This window comes from Pan paniscus, chromosome 11 (assembly GCF_029289425.2).
Source record: "Pan paniscus chromosome 11, NHGRI_mPanPan1-v2.0_pri, whole genome shotgun sequence".
Taxonomy (NCBI): Eukaryota; Metazoa; Chordata; class Mammalia; order Primates; family Hominidae; genus Pan; species Pan paniscus.
The window spans coordinates 96,207,644-96,228,848 of record NC_073260.2 but is presented as its reverse complement, the minus strand read 5'-3'; the positions used below and the strand labels follow the sequence as shown (position 1 = coordinate 96,228,848).

Here is a 21,205-nt window from a genome sequence, read left to right as displayed (position 1 = left end):
GATGTGGGAAAGAATCTGGGAGCCCAATTCTTCCATTTACAAACTTTCAACCCCCATTTTAATGTTTTCAGTCACTTCCTTAATCCCTACCTTTAATATCCCTCATTTCTGGGCATTTCTGGGGATCAGCAGCTCAGACTCCTTTTCATTATTATTACTTTTCTGATTGCTTCAGTTTCAACCTTCTGTCATGCTACTATGACTATCTTTGTCCATCCACTTAACATTTTTGAAAATGTGTTTGCCATTTTTTGTCTGGTATTGTCTGTCACCTTTCTTGATTACTTTGTCCTTGGGGGGTTATGTATTATTTATCCTTTATTCTTATTTTAGTTACTTTTGGGGAGGGAGTAGAGATAAAAGCTCACACCATGTTTAATTAAAAGTGAATCCATTGCTATAACCACTACACGTGCTGCCACTGCTTACAATTTTGAGTCCATCACCATGCTATAGAATATGCATGGCTAAGACAAGATTTACTGACATTTGGGTACACTCAGCATTTACATAATCTGCCTATTCTTATCTCTCCTCTTCCATAGGAAAACCTAGAAAGATAAAATCAGACAGGTAGGTGGGTAAGAGGGAAGGTTTTAGTAAGAGAGACTAGGTTGAACTACATAATAAAATGCTGGAAGAAAGGAGAGAGAGATACATATGTAACAAAAGTGGCAAGAACTAGGGCTTAAGAAGAGCTTAAGGTTTTGATGAAGATTTGAAACATTGCAGTGTGAAAGATTTGACAGGTGAAGAAAAGGATTTGTGAAAAGAGTTGCCGTGAGTTACAAATTTGATCACCTTTAATGATCTTTGAAAGAGTAAAGTGAATATTGGTATTCCTCTTTAATTAATAATCATTGTATAATCTCTGCTTCTTTGACTGACATTCTGTATATTTTGAAGGGCAAAATAGGTTATTTATAGACTTCTAAATGTGTGGTGCTCAAATCTAAACACGACACTTTGAGTGTGAAAATATTAAACAGCTCTCACATGGAAAGAAGAGCTACATCCTATTTTCAAATACACAGGAAGGACAAAAGGAAATTAGATCTAAGATCTATAATAAAAAGGAAATTAGTTTTCTTATTCCTAATCTTTCTTCTGTATTTAAAAATTGAGTCTACTTATTCTAACGTTTAGCCTCTGGATCCTCTCTATCTATCCAAACATACCTTCACATTTTCAGTAGGCATTCTCTATTCTCTTCAGTCGCTCTAATGGTTTACCCTGCAAATCATTAAACCCACATAGTCTCAGATAAATTTAAGTGATTTCTTTTGACCACCTCCTCCTCACACACATTCCAAAATATACACGCATGCAAAAACAAAAACAAAACCCAGCCATCTTTCTTTGGTTTCTGGTTTCCTTCAGTGATTTTTTTTTCTAGATATTCTACAAAGAATATGAGTGGAATTCACTGAGTTGGAATAGAGGCAGAGGTTCAGTGTTATTGATAAGGTTTAGAATAATAACGAACTGTACAACATTTACCTAAACTTTATAAATATGGTAAAAATACAGAGAAATGATAGCCATGAGCTTTACCTTCAGGGAGATCATGATATAGTCAGGGAAGGAAAAGGGTTTTTGAGAAATGCTTAAAAATAGAGGACATAAACAATTTTAGGCAACAGATTGGTATGAAATGTGTTGTTACAGAAAGGTTTCCATTCCAAATGAAAGACCTTCCTATCCTCCATACCAACCACTGTGGGACGCCTCATGTTAAGATGGTAAACAATGTGATTGTGGACCCTATTTGGTCATTAGTGAACTCTGATTTAGAACAGTTTACGTATTTAACCTCTATAGGCCTGGATTTTATTATTTGAAGACAAAAATGATTAAAATGAAAAATAGTTGAAGCATTTTTCAATCTAAAAATCTGTTACTGGGCTTCCCTTTTATAAGAAGGGCATGAGTATACCTACAGTGGCTAATGCAAGCCATCAGAAGTATCTACATAGAGTGCATGTAAATGGAAGCATGACCATGGGATATTGTAGGGATAGACTAGGTTTTATAGGCAGGTTCAAATTTGGGCCCCTTCACTCAAATATTTACATGTTTCCTGGAGATGGGTCTGGAGTTATCAAGAATTATTTTCCTTTTTTAATTTCTTCATAAGGACATTGCAGATAATTAAGTTTTACCATTTATCTATGGAGTACAGTGTGGAGATGATAGTTCCATTTCAACCCATTGATGTTTTAAACTTTTATAACGAGAACACTAGTGTTTTAGTTTGTTCTAGCTGCTTTAACAAAATACCATCAATTTAGTGCATTGAAACAACAGAAATGTATGTCTCATTGTTCTGGAGTCTGGGAAGTCCAAGATCAAGGTACAGGCAGGAATACTGTATGTTGAAAGCCTGCTTCCTTAGAGACAGCACTTTCTGTGTCCTCACATTCTGAGAGGGGCAAGGTAACTCCCTTGGGCCTCTTTTATAAGGGCACTAATCCCTTTCATGATTCATGAACCTAATCATTTCCCAAAAGGCTTCATTGCCTAAGACCATCACCTTGGGGGTTAGGACTTCAGCAGAGTAATTTTGAGAGGATAAAAACATTCAGGCCATAGTACCTTGTCACTGCAGGGCTACACTGTACCTTTATCCAAGGGTGCTCATATATAAATTCAGTTCTGAGTGTTCTATCTCAGAGGCCAGATTAGGATTTCTTTGTACTCTCCTAATTTACTTGAATTACAATATACTTGGTAGTTATCGCCCTGATGATTTCCTCTTTGCCCCAATTATTTGGAAGTAGACATATTGGCATACACATAAGCTGAGGAATGTTAGGGAAACACTGCTCATTTATCAGATACAGCAAGTTAAAATCGAATACCTGTTATAATAGGTGAAGGTTTATTGCTAGTAATAAGCAGAAAGTGCTGGAGCAAGGGGTAGGGTTGAGAATCTGTTGAAGGTCAGCCAAACAATGTATGAAGAGAGGAAATTAGATGACAGGACCTTGCACACAATATGTAACTAGGATTCATTGATAAAAATATATGAATAGTAGATGGATGGAATGATGGATAGATGGATGGAGTGAAAAATTATTAATATTAAATGTTAATATGAAAATGTTATGTACTTCCAACTTCACAATTTTGCTACAGATTGAATCAGCTATTATATTTAATTGCTATATTGAATTCACTTAAGTCTATGTTGTACTTTTCTGTCCATGAGTGAGGAAAATAAAAACATAATGTTTTCTAATAGCTATTGGTGCAAAGCTAAGGATATATTTCTCTCTGCTACTTTCATATTGTTTCATATTAACATACATGTTAAATTCTGTCATTTATGACAACATGGATAGAACAAGGGAACATTATGCAAAGTGAAATAAGTCAGGCACGAAAGTCAAACTTCACGTTCTTATAGGTAGACTCTAAAACAGCTGAAGTCACAGAAATAGAGAATAGAATGGTGGTTATAGAGGCTGGCTGTTGGAGAGAATGGAGCGATGATAGTCAAAGGGTACAAAATTTCAGTTAGACAAGAAGAATAGGCTTTTTTTCTTGTTAGTTCTATTGCACAGCATGGTAAATCTAATTAATTATAGAGTATTTTATATTTGAAAATTGCTAAGAGGATAAATTTCAAATCTTCTCACCACAAAAAATGTTAAGAATTTAAATTGATGGATATGTTAACTAGCTTAATTATTCCACATTGGAGTCATAAACTATAACATTAGTTTTTACCCCATAGATTTATACAATTACAAATTGTCAATTTATAACAAAAATTATAAAATGTACCAACCTTGAAAGCTGCATTCTGTTTTTCTCACTTCACCTAAAAAATACAAAACACACACAAAAAGGAAACTGAAATAAAAGCCAATTAAAGTAACACAAGAAGTCAAAAAGACATTTTCTTTTTTTCTTTTAACTTTTACCCATTTTTCTTGTTGACAGGAAAGAAGCATTTAACTACAGAGAGAAAAAAAAACTGATAAAACTCTTTTTCTCCTACATTGTTTTTAATATATTTTTACTTTTTAAATTTTGTCATAATTTGCTTTTTAAAATTTCTTATGAGTATAGAAATTATGAATGACAATGAGTAAAAATGCAGAGGGGATGTTTAATAAACATGATTAAATTGTATGAAAGAAAAAATTATATAGGCAGCACTTATCCCATGGAAGCCATCATGATAAAATTTTTGATAAATTCAGGCAAGAGTATTTTAAGGTGCTATTACAATTTCTTCTCAGGTTCTATATTTCTACTCTTGAATGCTGATTAGAACACAGGCTTTTGCATCTTCTCTCTCCTTACTCCCCTAATAATCTGTTCTCCCTTATGGACCAAGTGATTATTCTGTTGTTTATAATAAATGCTCTACATTCCTTATGGAAATTGTAATTATGATGCTGAATATTCAAACTGCAAGCCACTTTTCTCAGGGAAATTGTAATTATGATAATGCTGTATTTACCCAACCGATGTTTTTTTTAGTCATTGTTCTCTTTGAGGAATAAAGAGGTAAAAGAAAAAAACTAACATAAAACATCATGTTGGGATTTAAGATATGGATTCAGGCCGGGCGCAGTGGCTCACGCCTGTAATCCAAGCACTTTGGGAGGCTGAGGCAGGTAGATCACCTGAGGTCAGGAGTTCAAGACCAGCCTGGCCAACATGGCGAAACCCCATCTTTACTAAAAATACAAAAATTAGTTGGGCATGGTGGCGTGCGCCTGTAGTCCCAGCTACTCGGGAGGCTGAGGCAGGAGAATTGCTTGAACTTGGCAGGCAGAAGTTGCAGTGAGCCGAGATCAGGCCACTGCACTCCAGCCTGGGCAATAAGAGCAAAACTCCATCTCAAAAAAAAAAAAAAAAGATATGGATTCAGACAAGCATAATAATAATAGTTAATCTTTACTATGGCAGGCATGACACAACCAGGCTTACATGTGTATGGCACAGATGCATGTTACAGGCATATGTGAATCACAAAGGTTTCTCCTTTAACCCGCACAACAACCTCATGAGGTAAGTAATAGTATTGTCCCAATTTTATAGACGAAGGACATGAGGCCTTTGTTCAGCACCACGACGTGAAGGCCTACGGAGTATTTGATACATCAATATATGTAACATGACTCTACTTTTGTTAAAAATATGTTTATATATATATGTAATATCCAATTGTGCATAGAAACAAATCTAAAGGAGTAGCTATCAGACACTTAAAGTAACCTTTTAATAAGAGGTTGAAGAGGGAACTTTTTTCCTTCATGATACATGAATATTATGCTTTAAGTGTTTATAATATTTTTTATAAGGAGAAAATAAATTTTAAAAAATGTAACAACATAGAAAGAAGGACATCCAAAAATAAATGCAAAAATTATACTATTTTAATAAGACAGCAAAAACCAAACAAAACACAAGGCCGATCACTGAAACAGCTTATTAGGTGAGTCCCTAGATAAAATGGGAAGCAGACCTCCAATAACTCCTTTCATCTGCCTGCCTTCTTTCTAGCTTGCCAGATCTGTACAACCAGAGCCCCAAATAAGGATGGAAGCTCTATCCTTTCCTCCTTAGCTCAGCAGTAATTGTTTAGGATTGTTTCAATATTGATAAGCAACTATTGATCACCCACCATGTATAAGCACTTTATAAGCAGGTTTCAATATTCTATAATAACCATTTTACTCCGCTTTCACAAATGAGAAAATTGAGTCTCACAAAAGTCATTTATTTGCCCAAATTTACCAAGTTAGCCTGTGTTCTTTTAATTTGACAAATTGACCCACCTTGACCAAAAGTAAAGTAAGATTGAAAAGAAACTCAGAAACTGAAGGCAAACAAAAACAGGAAATTAAAAAGATAAGGACAAAGTGTATAAATTAGTGAGTTTTTAGAGGACGACCCTCTTGTACAGCTTAAGAACTCCCAGGACCTATTCTTGGACCTTTTCTGGACTTTTGTTATATTTCTAACACCCACCCAAGAAATTCCAACCCCTTATTGCACACACACCCCTTAACACAAACACACACACACACACATACGCCCCACACTAAGCTTCTCTCCACTCCTTTGGCAGCATCCATCTGCTGCAATGGGGCCGTTCAATTATCCATTTCTGATTTTCCATACCTGAAAATGTAGATGAGCTGTCCAACCTAATAGCAACAGGGGTAGATGCTGGGTCTCAATTCAGTATTATTCCCCGGTTCAGCCTGCTAGTCAGTAGTAAGCTGATTATGACATCTACTACCTTAGAAGGAGCAGTAACTCATTTTGACTAGAACTGAGCCAATTCCAAATTAGGGTTTGCCTTACATGCCTGCAGGGCCTTGTTTAGCACCAAGATCTGAGGGCCTACAGAGTGTCTGAAAGGTGAATACATAATTCTGCATAATATCATCCAGACCAATGGGACTACTTTGGACGGGGGTAGAAAGTGGGTACATAATCATGAGATCCACTTGTCCTGGTACGCACTGCATGCCGCAGAAGGTGCTGGTCTGATGAGTGATGGAACAGCCTTTGGAGTCCTAAAGATGTGGTAAATTCTCTAAATCAATGACCATTCTTTGATACTGCATCCCCAACAGGTAGAATACATGGGTCTAGGAACAAAGGGGAAAATATAGAAGTGGTTGAACTTAGCATCACTCCCACAGTCTTAAATGGGAAATTTGCATTTCCTGTTCACAAATTTTAGGCTCTGTGGGTCTAGAGATCTTGGTTTTCAGAGGGAGGTTGCTTCTGAGAGGAGACACTGCCTCTGAGAGGGGACACAGTACGAATCTCACTAAGCTTCAAGCTATATCCTACACCAAATTACTTTGGGCTCTTGTGCCAAGAGATTGGCAGCAAGGAGAAGCGTCACTCTCTTTGCCGGGATAATTGTCTCCTCATCAGGATCTGATATGGCTGCTATTATACAATAAGGGCAGAAAAGAATATCTGGCATGCAGGTGATACACTAGGCATTTTATGAACTTTCCTTGCTTTTTTTTTTTTGTAATAAATGGACAAGTGCAGCAGCCTAAAAATAAAATGTTGAGGAGGGGTTCAGATCCCTTAGTAATAGTCTGCGTTACCCCACAAGGTAGGCCACATATGTTCATTGGGGTACTGGCTGAGGATGGGAGAATTTTAGAATGGGTAGGAGAAGAGAAGAAGAGAAGAGAAGAGAAGCGAGAGATATTAAGTATCTATTGTGAGCTTGAATAGCAGGGGCCATGGTTCCCCACTAACCTTCTTCTAAGAGGTTTCCTAAAGATGGCAACCTATTCGGATTCTGGAGGAGCTGTTCTCACATGGGATAAATATATTATATGATGCAAGTAGTGCCAAGTAGAAGCCACATGGCATCACCCCCTTCATGACAAAGACTCACTCTCCTAGCTGCCTGAAGTGCTGGCTGCTGGTAGCCCACAGCTGAGTCCTTCTCTGGGAATTTTCCACCTTCCACCCGAGGGAACTGCCTTGACCAAGACAGGTTATTCACAGGCAGCTCATGCTAATGACTGATTAATATTGTACTACAAAGACCGGACTCCCTTTCCTCAGCTTGGGACACCTATAAATACATGGATCCCAAGTAACTTCCCAATAAATTTCATGCATGAAAACCTCTGTCTTAGAGTTTGTTTCACCAGAAAATTTACCTAAATCAAGGTAAATTTGGAAGACATGGAGCAGAGAGTTGAACACAGATATGTCAGGCTCTGAAATCCATATCCTTTCCATTATATCTTTCTACCTCTCAAAAGGAAGAGTTGAAACAAATTTTCAAAACATTTTTGTGTATGCAGTAGACATAGGCAATGATGGTATATTTCAGCCTGTAAGTCGTCATTCTTCAGTATTACACAATAGCTACAATTATACTGCCATTGGAATATTAAACTAATGTATTTAGATCTCTTGAAATCTAGACATCTACAGAGATGTTACTAGATATGTACAAACACACGTTGATTTATAATATTATATTAAAATACAGTTGACCCATGAACAGCACAGATTTGAATTGTGCAGATGCACTTATACATGGAAATTTTTCCATAAAAATTATATAAGTATGCCTGCTTCCCCTTCCACCTCCCCCACCTCTTCTGCCTCTGCCATCCCCAAGAGAGCAAGACCAACCCCTCCTCTTCCTCTGCCTCCTCAGTCTACTCAATGTGAAGAGAAAGAGGATGAAGACCTTTATGATGGTCCAGTTTTACTTAGAGTAAATATATTTTCTATCCCTTATGATTTACTTAATAACATCTTCTTTCCTGCAGTTTATTTTATTATAAAAATACAGCATACAATACATATAATATACAAAAGATGTCTTAACCTACTGTTTATGTTATCAGTAAGCCTTCCAGACAGCAGTAGGCTATTCGTAATTAAGTTTTGGGGGAGGAGAAAAGTTATACACAGATTTTCAACTGTGTGTGTGGGGGTTAGTTTCTCAACACTTGCATTGTTCAAGGCTCAAGTGGATATAGTATACGTGTACACACGTCTGTATATCCTACAAAATGTATCTCAGCACTCATTCCAAGGTTACTGTGACCAAAATCCTTAATTATACTAGCCTATTTGCAAAGAACAATATGATACTTTTAATCATGCCATTTTTCTAGGAAGACTATTCAAGACTTCTCTATTTCAGAAAACTTAAAAGATTAGTTACGGAACAAGGGCTTACATTTTCTGCAATAAATGTAAGGATTTTATCAGGCATGAAATGTAGTCAGAACAATTTACGGTCCAGTAAAATGTTACTTAAGGCAGCATTTACAATCAGAACACAGAAGTTACCTAATTCTATGCAGTTGTGAGAAAATCCAGTTAAGATTTTACAAGCAGTGAACACTGCTTCACACTATTCCTCAAGAAATTCTACATCAACAAGTCTTTTATTTCATTCACAACTCTTAATTCTAGATCAAATCATTTATACTTTCTATTTAAGTATTTGTGGCATCACTGGTTTACTCAGGTTATGCCACCACTACACTGCATCAAAGGCTTAAATGTCATAAATACAAACGCAATTGTAGATAAAATTCCTCGGACAGAAAAGTAAAACTAGAGCATTCCAAGAAAGGTATCCTAACCTGTCCATGGTGAGGCAGAAAATAGTTGCTACATATCCAGGAAGAGCTACTAGCTTTAGTTTTATCTTTAATTGTGTTCAGTTAGTGGACAAAAGGTTATTTATGCCATTTTAAGCAAGGAGGCTTTTGAAAGAGCTCTCAAGTATCAGAGGGTTGTGAAACTCTTAAACTTGTGGTAACTGGGATAGGAACCTCCCCATGGAATCTGTGTTATATATCCCATGTGGCAATAAATACAGGAAACACTTTAATGAAGCATGCAGCTAATGGGGGACTTTCCATGAAGAGGCAGCAGGTTTTGCAAAGCACACTCTACTCAGTGAGCTTTAAGTCAAAGATTCTTCCAGACTTCCAGAAACTCTACTAGACCATTGCTCCCTACTGACTGATGAGGCTACGGAACTGTCGAGTTAGGCTTTCTAAGTTTATTCTGGGATCATTCACTATTCTAAACAGCACCATTAATACATAAACCTGGAAACTTCAGAAAGGCAGCAACATAGATTTACATCAATTCATCCTTAATTTAATTGGGATTGTGGAAGATACAAAGATGTATATGACCTACTCGCAAGCAAGCTTACTTTGACTTCTAATGCAAGTACACCTGACACTGGCAAGAATGCACCTCAGTTTCTAGACATCAATATTCATGAGTTCAGGGAAGAAAGTCAATTTTTGCCCAAGACACCCAGATTTCCTACAGCTGAGTGATTGTCAGTACACAGTACATTACATTTAACATCACAAAGGTACTTACAAAAAGTAGTCTGACAAACAGATAAAGACGGACAAAGGCATGGAGTTAACTTTGAACTACAAAGAGCTCTCCAGGACAGAGCTTATCAGCATGGAAAATAATGTTTTAATAATTTCCTTTTGATATTAAAAATATTAAAAGTCATTTAACTTTTAATTAAATAACAGGGAGAGGTTGGGGCAATGCCATAAAGTCTTTCATATGGTAAATTTTGAAGGAAGTATAGTCAGCATGAAGCCATAAAGTGTTTTTCAGATGAGAAGGCATTTTATAAAAATTGCTGAGGTAGCACCTGCAAGAGACTGAAAGCAGGTGTGTTTCATGTGTGTTTGATGGGGCCCTATTGACAAGGCTGGCAAATGTTGCTCAGTTTAACTAATTTGAAATCATGATTTTTTCTCTCTCACTAGGAAAGTAGAGTGGTGTGGTTCAAAGAGCACTGTAAATAAAATCAGAAGCCCAGGATTTAGTCTATACTCTGCTCCAGTCAGTTATCTATCTGTTTCTGTTCAACAATTTTACTTGAGTTACAAGTTAAATTTCGAGTACTCCCCTGCCCTCCTCCCCAAAACAAAACCAGCATCCCTAATACAGAATGGTTTAGGCAAGAGTGCAGAGCAAAAGTATGACTTAGGATCAACAGGAAATGCGATGTGCCTCCCACAAACACAAATGTTATTGTATGCTTTATTATTATACCTGTAGTATATAGAGGAAGGCAGGAAATGAACCTGCTTTACTTTTAAGTTGTCATATCGAGATGGAGCATTGCTTTTAGTTGAAGATACCAGATTTTATAAGATCCACAAACAAATGGGACACAATCTGGGAGGAAGGCTTCATGAGTGAAGAAACTAAAAATACTGCAAGGAATGGCAGAAGTTGCATTCAAGTGGGGGCATGCAAGTTGTTCTGGAACATCTAAGCAAGTATAATAACATTTTAGCTAGAGAAATTTGAAGTAACAAGAGGAAGAATACTAACTAAAAACTGTCTCAAGATGGCTTGTGTTAAGACAGGGGTTCACAAATTACAGGCCACAAACATCTTACTTCTTTTTATTTACAGATTATTTATGTCCTCTTTGCTGCTACAGTAGCAGAGTTAACTAGATGCCACACAGATGCCACACATATTTACAGCTGAACATGTTTACAATCCATTTACAGGAAAAGTTTGACTCCTGCCTTAAGAAACAGTCAATCCATCAATCATTCACTCATGTGTTCATTCATTTAATAAACAGGTTTCAAACATATACAATGTGTCTAAAATGTACCTGGCAACAGACAGATAAGAAACAGTCTGTTTCTTAGCCTACCCACCAATTTCCATAAGGCCACCAGACGCAAGCTAGGTGACCATTAATAGAGGACATCGTAGAGGGGAGTAAATCATTGACTCAATGACTATAAAGGTTTTTTTTTTCCAATGGTAAGAGTCTTTAAAATACAATACTTCATGGAGAAAAAGTCCATGAAAAATTGGTTAATGGAAATAGATGGAGAAGTAGGAGGTGGCAGTCTTCAAGGTACAGAAGAGTCAAGGTCAGTGATCAGAGAATGAAAACCAGACAAGTTGAATAAACATGTAGGGTAGGAGTGAGGAAGTACAGTATAGATGTCTGGAAAGATGAGAAACACCATATCGTGGAGGTCATTCAATGTCAAGCTTAATATTTTCTAGGTTATTTGGTAGCTAATAGGAAGCTACAAAGTCTTTCTTAAAATAGATAGTATAAACAAAGTGAAGTTCAGGAAAGATCATTTTGACAGCGATATGTAGGATAGATTGGAGATGGAATATAGAACAGCTGCAGTCTAGGCTTAAAATAAGAACATGGAACACTAAGGATTGGATGGGAAGAGAGAAGCAGACATGAATGTGTATTTCACATGAATGAGAAATACTAGGTACATAGCAACTCAGGCATATGAGGAAGAAATAAGGAGTAGAGGCTGGGTATAACTACGGGCTTGCCCTTGAGTATGTATTTATTTCTCAGGTCAGGAGCTTCCTCTACACGGGGCCCAAAGGAACACAGTAAACACCATTTTGATTTGCATCAATATCCAATGAAAGCCACCATTGGTTGGTAAAAAGTGGTGTCCTTCAGAAAAGGATCCTTGACAATGACTATTGCTATACAGAATGGGGTTTGGGTTCAGGGAGAAAGCTATCAGTTTTTCCAGAGTCCTAGTGTGGAAGGTAACTTCAGAGCAGAGCAAAACAAACAAACAAACAAACAAAAAACAAACAAACAAACAAAAAAAACAAAAACAATTGCAGAGTTTTGACTAACATGGTCAAACATGGTAGAAATAGGGAAAAGCTGTGAGTCTGTGGGTATTTGGGTGCCAGTGGCAGCAAAAATAATTTCAGTCTCCATTGGTTGGTGAGTTTCAGGCTGTTAATATAATCATACAGTTTGGAACTGAGTATGGCTACACATGCAGGTAAAAGATCTCAGGAATCACAGCCGCTCATGGAATACAGGACATAATTATAACTATTTGTGTGGGGAGTTCAAATATGTCTTTGTAATTTAGGCTGGAATGTATATGCCAACACATTTGTATCTTGAATATATGAAACCATATTTGTGTCTGAATCAGCACCATCAATAAAAAATACCATATTTTCAAAATGTTTATCTATTTATAAAGTCCCTCCATTATTCTTTGACTATAAATTGGATTTAAAAGGAAATATTCACCCTCTGCCCCTACCTTAACCAATTTTGTCTGATGGAAGTGTTTAGCTTGGAGAAAGGTGGTCTTGTACTGACACTGAAAACATTGACCCAGATGGTCCTTTATGTTGCACTTCTAATCCAACACTACAATTTGGGGAAGATTTTTGGCCAAATCATTAGAATGCTGCCCTGTGAGTCAATAGGCTCAGGCCACCATTTACATTTTGTTTCTTCAGTTTTTTTCTTTTTCTTTTTAAATATCCATGGATTCCTGTACTTTTAATAGCAGCATATTACAATCAGGATATTACAGTGTGAAGAGCCAAGTCTTTGGATATAGATGGACCTAGGTTGGATCCCGGCACTACTACTTATTAACAGGGAAATTTTGAGCTAGTTCTCTACTTTCTCTGAGCCTCTGTTTCCTTCTCTATTAAATGGGGATAATAATACTTGCCTCAAGGTTTGTTTTGAGAATTAGTGAGGTAATAGATAGTACTTGGCATTTATTAGACACGAAATAAATATTCGTTCCATTTCTTCTTTAATACTGTTTGTGATTATTAAGCTATCTCAGCTGGCTGCATTTATATTTGTGACATTCAAAATATGAAAGCATTGTTACAAAATCTCAAATGTCTAGAATTCAGATAAAGATGTTCTCTCATGGAATGATTCACATGGAAAAACTCATTAGATACGTCTTTCCAAAATAATCACATTGATAAACTATGTATTAAATGATTTTAGTTAAATACCTACAACACATTGTGGACCATTACTAGGTGCTCATTTATTTTAAGGACAGAAACAATACACACAGGGAGAGTTAGCTGAACAGTAATTAAACACATTTCATGTTTCCTGTGTTGTACATCAGCAGTATTTAGAGCAAAGCCTTGAATCTCATGGGGGGCCATTCACATGCAGTCTGCAGCTCTTCAACACCTAAAATCTTCATACAGGATATTATCATTCAGTTCTACGGGCCACATGGTACATTTCAATAAAAAACACTAAAGCATAGTGGTCAATAATACTTGCTCTGTTTTTAGACAGTTGACATAACTCTTTAACTTGCTGTGTGCTCTTTGGAAAGTTACTTGTCCCCATGATTCATTTCCTTAATCTGTAAAATGGGGATAGTAATAAATAGTGTTTACCTCCCTGGATTATTGTGAGGATTAAATGAAATACTACCACAGAAGTTCTTGATACATTGAGATCACTAAATAAATTTTATCATTTTTTCATACCTGCTTCCAAACAGGATTTGTGGAGATTTATTTCATATAACAAATATATAACAGTTAAAACAATGTGGACAAAAACAACAAGGATCCTATAGTAAAAGGTGGTAAGTGTGGAAGCGAAGTCTTTTACTGTGCTAAAGAGTTGATATTTCCCAAGACCAATCCAGAGCTAAGTCCCTTGAGTCCATGTCCCCACTTAAAATTTTTCATGTATAGCTCCTCATCTGTAGGAAGAAGAATATTCACCCTACAGTGCATGCAAGGACCTCCATGGGTGACTTCTGCCCACGTGGGTTGCTAGCAGCACTCACTCTTTCATTTCTAAAATTGAAACACTATAGATCACCATTCATTTTGTGTGTGTGTGTGTGTGTGTGTGTGTGTAAGATTCTATGTTTCTGCTCTGCCTCTTGTATATCTATATATAGTCCCTCTCTATCTGGAATAGTTTCTCCTCTGTTTTTAATCTACCACAAGTGACCAAACAGTATGAAAAAGGCTTGAGAAAGTCCGTGATCTCATTGGAGGAAGGTTTCCAAAAAGACCAACATGCTGAAGGCAGCAGAGGCTACTGGTGAGGCAGCAGTTTCTGGAGAGTGGGGAGTCAAACTCCTCAGGGGATCCCTACCTGGAAAGGAAGCAGTCCATACAGAGAAACTCACAGTGCACGAAGCCATAAATATATACAGGAAATTGGAGGTGAGTGAAATCCAGAGGGGTTTGTCACTTCCAAGCCCGAACCACTAAATTAATGCTGAATGTTGATTTATGTTAATGACATTTAGTAATGTAATTCTCTGTAAGAGCATCTGTATAATAATTCAGATATTCCCAGGGGTGCTTAGAGAAGGGGAGTTAGTCGACCATGTAACATTGTGTAAAATTAATTAAACAGAGATTTTAATATAAGGAAGCTCTGAATTGGAAAATACATCTGTTTTGTATATGCACTTTTTTCCCCCTCACCTGCAGTGCTTAGGTTTGCATAGAATCCCTGTGTTAAAAGAATCTGGGGTAGAGAAACCTATGATCTCATGCTAATACAGAAAATAAAGTTATAAGGCTTGAGGGCAGGATTACAGCTATGAAAGTCATTTATATATGTTCATTTTCACTAAAATAAAACATTACACAATACAACATATGTGAAAATCTATAAATATTAAATTAGTGATAAATATTACTATATTACTAATCTCTATCATAATAGTTTTTTAATTTATTTTAGACAATTTGAAAATTGCATTTAGACAATTGCAGATTTTTAATAATATAATGAGCAAACCTGCCACTCAAAACAAAAACTAGGAAGTTGACCCTATGCTCCTCTATAACTCCAAACACATAATCCCCCTCAATCCATCACCTCAGGCAACCAATACTCTGAATTCCACATTTAACACTCCCTTCTTTTCCATGTTATGCACTATATATATATATATATATATATATATATATATATATATGCCTGCGTATGTGTGATTTTTTAACTTAAAAAAGGTAATAATGTTGTATGTAATCATTTGGACATTTTTTCAGTTAACATTTTATTGTAGTTATTGATATGTTTTGATATACTTCATTTTAGTTTATTATTTCAATTTTGTCTCGTTTTCTATACCTTTAAGTAATAATTGTCTCCCCTCTTTCCCACTATTTTTAAAACAAACACTTCAGCACACATCACATTCATTGAATTTCACTCCTCAAATACGTCTGTCACGTTGGCATTATCATTCTAGACTTTTAATTCTGTGTTAGTGCTTTCTCTTTTCTTCGCTCTTAGCAATATTTATAACAGTTTATAACAAGGAATAAAGTTACTTTAAAAATATGTTTCTTGCAACATCTCCTAAGATTTTAAACAATGTTCTCATCTAGATACTTGATCCAAACTGCTCCCTGTATGGGTCTTTTCAAAGTTTCAGAGGCTTTGTGTGATAAAAAAAAAAAAAAGTCTTCACATTTCAACAACAGTTAGCCAGATATCACATTCTAGATCCTAAGTTATTTTAATACTTTACAAATAGCACTCCACTGTTTTCTTGTATCCAATGTTGCCCTCGAAAAATCTAAGGTTAATTTGATTCTTGTTTCTTGGGTGTGATCTATTTACTCCTATTCATTCTCCTTTCATTCAGTTAATATTTACTAAATGTCTACTATTTGTGATGTACTAAGCTAGACACCGGGGTACAGGAGGGCACAAGAAAGGTGTAGCTCTAAGTTCTTGGAGGCTGACCTCTAGTGAGATCCATTGAAGACTTCTAAGAATATGTTTTTATGGCCAGTCTTAAAGGAAGCATTACCTCCCTTTCATTCTTTTAAAGATTCAGTGTTTATAATCTCTATTCCTGTAGCATTTAACCTTACCTAATTTGCTACTTCCAGCTCTGCTCCTTCTGTAATATAATTAACCTCACCTGAAGTGATTTAAAATTCACTGGGCTTACCTAGACTAGATTCCATTTTCTCACAGCTGTTGAAAAGCAAATTCACATACAAGTTGATTTTATATAAGGTGAACTCACAATCAGGTGTGTCAGTGGGGAGGGATTGCTGTACTCAACTTCATGACTCTGCTCTGAATTAAGAAATATAGAAAAGGCACGGATACTGTTATGCTTCATAATGCTATTTTCTTTCTGGGCAAATAAAATTAGGCTTTGTGGCTGGAAAGAAGGTATATGCAGCTTAGGGAAAATTATGAAGCACAAGGAAATGGAGTGAACAAAAGATAAATATTCAAAACATAATTTTGCCCTGGAAGTCTCAAATGTACTAAATCCTCTATGAATTGTGTTTCTTTCCATAAAAACCAGGAAATGATAATGGAAAAATATATGTGCATGTGCTTCATTAGCATACCTTTCCAGATAACTGCATCTAGGCTTAGGCACAGATTCAGAGAAGGCAAAAGAAAATGGACCCAGAGAGAAAGGAGGGATGGCATTTTGGATTTATTAGGGAAGCTGGTATATCCTTGGAAACTGTGTGGAATTTATTTTTAATGAAATAACACAATTCAATATATATCTTCTTACAGAACATCATTAATAAAATACTACAGTTCTGGGCCTTCTGGGAACTCAGACATGATAGCAGCAGATAATTGCCTTTGAGAGGAATATCAACAAGCATGAAATCTTCTTTCCAACTAAGTTAGACTTTAATATTGGAAGCCTTGCACATAACACAACATCGATGACTTATATCCCTCTGCCTGCCTGAGGATCACCTGTTCCAAAGATTTCAGAAGGTGTAGTGTATCTCTGTTTTAAAGGGAAAGGATACACAATGTTCTTAAAGAGATCAAGAACTACCCGTTTATCCTGTGAATCTGGACATGTCCTTTGACACTGATGTGCACATGAGAGAGGCAAGCTTCCTAGCTGGGCAAGTTTTCTAGTTCTTTCATTTGCAACTAAGACACTAAATACTAAAAGAGAGACCCCTGTCTTTGTGTGGTGGTGTGTGTTTACTCAATTTCCCTCTGATTCATATTTCCCTAAACTGTACATATCCTGTTCCTACTCAACCAGTAGAAAAAACATTTTAAATAATGATGAAGAAAGATTAGAGAATATATAATTCAATGAATGAGTCTAAAGATGAAGGGAATGTTCATTATTCTGTATCATGCCAATGAGAGATGACAGAGTATACAACTCTTAAAAAAAACCACAATATCTTCAACAAATACAAACTTTAATAGTCTTTTAAAACAATCATAGTTGCTTACCTCAATTAACAGAGCAGTACTTTGTGTGGTATATGAGAATTTCTGTCACACCTTCTCCAATATGGCACTTCTAATTTTAAAAATAAACTATTCTAGATAGGATGTTTATAAAGTAGGTAGAGATTTCTTAGAATAAGTTATGAAGATGAATATGTTAAAAATATTTGACAAAATAATTAGATTTTAACAAAAAGGGAAACATGAAACAGTTATATTTTATATGGGAATAAGAAGAATATCAAGCAGTATTGTCTCTACATTATTTCTAATTTTTTAAAATTAATTATTGAAAATATAGTAAGAATGTTTGTAAACACTGTTAGCGATAAATAATTACAATGCAATGAACACTGTGTACCTAACATAGGTACCCAATTTAACTAATATAGTGTTGAGAGGTGAAGCCAGCTGGACTTCCTGGGTTGAGTGGGGACTTGGAGAACTTTTCTGTCTTGCTAAAGGTTTGTAAACACACCAATCAGCACTCTGTAAAAATGCACCAATCAGCGCTCTGTGTCTAGCTAAAGGTTTGTAAACACACCAATCAGCACCCTGTAAAAACACACCAATCAGCACTTTGTGTCTTGCTAAAGGTTTGTAAACCCACCAATCAGCACTCTGTAAAAATGCACCAATTGGCACTCTGTGTCTAAAGGTTTGTAAACGCACCAATCAGCACTATAAAAACGCACCAATTGGCGCTCTGTGTCTAGCTAAAGATTTGTAAACACACCAATCAGCACTCTGTAAAAATGGACCAATCAGTGCTCTATAAAATGGACCAATCAGCAGGAAGTGGGAAGGGCCAAATAAGGGAATAAAAGCTGGCCACGGGAGCCAGCAGCAGCAACCTCCTGGGGGACCCTTCCACCTTGTGGAAGCTTTTCTCTTTCGCTCTTTGCAATAAATCTTGGTGCTGCTCACTCTTTGGGTCCACACAGTCTTTATGAGCTGTAACACTCACCACGAAGGTCTGCATCTTCATTCCTGAAGTCTGCGAGACCACGAACCCATCGGGAGGAATGAACAACTCTGGACGCGCCACCTTTAAGAGCTGTAACACTCAATGCGAAGGTTTGCAGCTTCACTCCTGAAGTCAGCAAGACCACAAACCCACTGGGAGGAACGAACAACTCTGGACGTACCACCTTTATGAACTCTAACACTCACCGTGAAGGTCTGCAGCTTCACTCCTGAAGTCAGCGAGACCACGAACCCACCAGAAGGAAGAAACTCCAGACACGTCTGAACATTAGAAGGAACAAACTCCGGACACACCATCTTTAAGAACTGTAACACTCACGGCGAGGGTCTGCAGCTTCATTCTTGAAGTCAGCAAGACCAAGATCCTACCAATTCTGGACACAGCATGCTGATTACTTTTAAGGCCCTCATGGATCCATTACTGAGATCAGCCATTACTCCTACCCACCAAAGGTATAAAATAAACATAGTGCTTTATCATTCCCTCACTATTCTTCATAGTTTTACTACATCGGATAATAACCTCTAACATCCTACTTTGCATGTTTTTAAAGTTTGTGTAACTAGACTTGCTTTTTTCTCTCAGTGTCATGTCTCTATGATAGAATCGCTCTTTTATGCATCTGTTGTTTGTTAATTCTCATTAATGTATAGAGTATCCCATTATGTGAAAATACCCCATTATCCCCCTCTATTCAACTGTTCATGGACATTTGGGCTTTTTCCACTATTTTGCTATTGTAAACATTGCTGCTGTTAACGTTCACCCCTGTGTCTCCTGATTCAGATATCCTGGGACACATAAGTGTCCCTTAGGTTTGTAGCTAAGAATAGAATTGCTAAGTCATAGGGCATGCATATGTTCAATTTTACTGTAATATGGCAATTTGTTTCCCAAATACGTTTATTTGAAACATGGACTTTTTCAATTTTATTTGTTCCACATCTTTGCCAAAACTTCATATTACATGACTTTTAATTTTTGCCAATCCTGTATCTCACCCTTCATTTTAATATGTATGTCCCTCGTTATTAATGAGGTTCACAAGATATGATTTCTCATCTGTGGTATGCCTATTTATGGTATTTCCTTGTGTATTTTGTGGTTTTTGACTCTAAGTTGATATTCCTTGAAGCTTTATCTGAAGGAATTCTTTGATGCCTGAGTCAAATGTGAACTAAATCAGATATAATTTGCATTTTCTCCTGCCACATATTTAGAAGCGTTACCAAACTTCACCAACTGTAAATATTTGACTTGAGGGTTTTCTCTCTTTCTCTCTTTCTCTCTCTCTCTCTTTCTTTGGATTTCCCAAGTAGAATGAATTCAGGATGCAAACCATACATGAGAACCTACTTGTGGTTACTAAAATTCTTGGTTTTGGTTTTTCTTCACTCATTGTCAAGGCTCAAGGAAGACAATTATTTTTGCTATAACCTGGTATAGATAGGTTATTTGTAATTTACCTTAAAATGTAGCTACAGCCCTTTATGTCTTTAGAATCTTGGGCATGTCTCCTTAGACGCTCACATTAAACCAGCTTTAGGAGATTGTTATCTAAAGTAATTATGTTACTCTAATAATAAAAATATTGAACTGCAAAACATATGAACTATTAGCTTATATTTATAAAAGTATATATTTTATATGCCACTTATCAATGTATCTAGGAATAGCTATATTATAAAGACAAGATAATGTCAGAGAAAGATAATATTTGTCTTCAAATATTATTACTTTACAATTTCAGAGATTTCTAACCACAGATTGGAAGCTAGATATCAGAGTTTTAAAGTTTTATATCATAAACATTCTTCAACTCTCCTGACCTGGCTGGGTTAGATCCCCACCTTCAACAATGGTTTAAGAATTATGTCTTCCATAAATGTTGACAACCATGCACAGAGGCATCATTCCCACCTACCCAAGATCTCTAGACATCAGCATTCCTAAACTCCTGCCTCATCTCTTAGAGGATTCACAGTCAGCCCCACCTAGTGTTGCATCACCCTGCAGGGAGCCTCATCATCTTCCTAGAAAACCAGCCAACCTAGCATCTCAACTTTCTACACGAAACAAACAAACGAAAACCTCACCTTTCATAAATGCATCCAGAACTTTGCAATCATAAAATCTAGAAACTATTTTGCATTCAACAGACATCTAGAGTTGTATTATGTAGTTGAATAATATTTTTACTTTGAATTACCTATGGAGGACACAATAAATTTCTGATTTGAGGGGACATAAAGTCTTAATGTAGTCTGATATATTTCTAATATGAGGAGAAATAAAGTCTTAATCTGGCCCTGGTTTCATGTTCCAACATTCCATGCTTCCTTTTCCTGATGTCTGGATTTGGACTACTCCTAAATTGCCCTTAAAGAGCCATTATACCAATAATAGTTACTTATTTTTGTTTTAGTGTCTACTATCTGCCAGACAACATGTATGTGTTTTACATACATTTTCTCTAATTCTTACAATGCTTCATGATGGCTCAATATTGCCCAACTAGTAAATGCCTGAGCTGTATCCTACCTCAGCTCATTGCTTCCACGGTTTCTGCCTTCTGCTGTACGATGCTACCACACATTGTGAGAAAATAGCCTTCCCATTGTTCGCATCCAGCAGAGGACTACAAAATTAAA

General features: G+C 36.4%; 1 protein-coding gene across 3 annotated transcripts in view; it reads right to left on the bottom strand.

Annotated features, from left to right (window-relative positions):
- LINGO2 (leucine rich repeat and Ig domain containing 2) overlaps window positions 1–21,205 on the bottom strand; it is a 1,246,058-nt gene that overhangs the window by 399,294 nt on the left and 825,559 nt on the right. For 2 of the 3 annotated variants that reach the window (XM_024930183.3, XM_024930182.4), the window contains exon 5: window positions 3,794–3,826. The exons of the other annotated variant lie outside the window; for it this stretch is intronic. The gene's annotated coding sequence lies outside the window, so the exon portion shown is untranslated. The remainder of the gene's footprint in view (window positions 1–3,793; window positions 3,827–21,205) is intronic. 3 annotated transcript variants of the gene reach the window in all.